The following is a 1511-nucleotide window of genomic DNA, read 5'->3' on the forward strand; positions in this document are numbered from 1 at the left end:
CCCCCCCGCTAGCCGCCACCCTTGTGGCCCGGCCCGGGTCTCTCTGCACCTCTTGTCCTCCCTCTCTGGTTCCTAGGCCTCACCTCGGGCCCCTCCCTCAGCCTCCCCTGCTCTGGGAGCCTCCAGGTCCTGCCTTGCCTTGGTCTCTGCCTTTCCCTGTCTCTGTTGTTCTCTCCTCTATGCCTTCACCTCTATGTCTTGTGGCTCTGTCTCAAGTCTAAGTGTCTCTGACTCTCTGTTCATTTGTCTGTTTCCATTTCTCTCTCTCTGGCTCTGGCTCTCGGCCCCTTCGTGCCCCTCCGGTGTTGCTTTCATTCTGTCTCCTGTCACTGTCTCTCTGTCTCCATCTCTGTCTGTGCTCTCTCTCCATGTCCCTGTCTCTTGCCGACCCTAGGTCTCTCTGTCTCTGTCTGTGACTCAGTTTCTCTGTCTCACTGTCTCCCTGCCTCCAGACCTCCCTTTGGCTTTCTCTCTGTCCCTCTGTCTCTGGCCCTGCCTCTCTCTCTGGGCCTCTCCATGCTTGTCTCTGCCTCGGTTGGTCTCCTCTATCCACCAGCACAGCTGGGGGACAGCCTTGCCCTTTCTACTTCCACCCAGGCCCACTCAGTGCCAAGAGGCCAGAGGCAGAGGCCGCGGCTGCCCGGGTCAGAGGCCATGGAAACGAGACCTCCAGCCCCGGCCCCTGCACGGCCGTGCCTCAGTGCAGACCTTAGTGAAAACTAATGGGGTAGGGGGAACAATCCAAGAGAGGGAGACAGATGGAGAGGGCAGAATTTGAAAAAAAATCAAAGAGATGGAGAGAGGAGATGTGGCGGTGAGGGGAAAGCAGAAGCTGGGATCAAGACGTGGAAGTTAGAGCAGACAGAAGTTTTGTCTCCAAAGAGACCAACTCAGACAGAAAAACGGAGCAAAGGCTAGCCTCGGGAGAGGCCAGGGTGGGCAACAATGAGATCACAGTGGGAAAGGCACTTGCCTCCGAACGGAAGTTCTGGGATGTGGGGGTCAGTCGGTAGGACACACGGCTCCAGAGCCAGCTCCCTCCAGCCCAGGGAGGGGCTGAGCCGGGGGGTGGGGGTGACTCAGGGCCCCAGAGCTTCCTGTGACTCAGCCCTTGGTCCCAACCCTGAAGGGGGGAGTGGAGAGGGAGAGGGGTCTCTGTAAAAGAGAGGGAGGAGGAATACCAGAGGACCTCCCTGCCTAGGTTGCCCACCTCAGAGGAGGGGGTGGGGCTGCTGATTGGGACTTTGAGGGGAGGAGAGGTCTGGGGGCCTGGACTCCTGGGTCTGAGGGAGGAGGGGCTGGGGGCCTGGACTCCTGGGTCTGAGGGAGGCGGGGACTAGAGGCCTGGACTCCTGAGTCTGAAGGAGGCGGGGACTGGGGGTCTGGACTCCTGGGTCTGAGGGAGGAGGGGGTGGGGACTGGAACCCTCGGTCTAAGGGAGGAGGAGGTGCAGGGCTGGAGTCTGGGTCTGAAGGAGGCGGGGTCTGGGGGTCTGGACTCCTGGGTCTGAG

The sequence above is a fragment of the Herpailurus yagouaroundi genome, unplaced genomic scaffold (genome assembly GCF_014898765.1).
Source record: "Herpailurus yagouaroundi ecotype Mexico unplaced genomic scaffold, PumYag 220, whole genome shotgun sequence".
Lineage (NCBI taxonomy): Eukaryota > Metazoa > Chordata > Mammalia > Carnivora > Felidae > Herpailurus > Herpailurus yagouaroundi.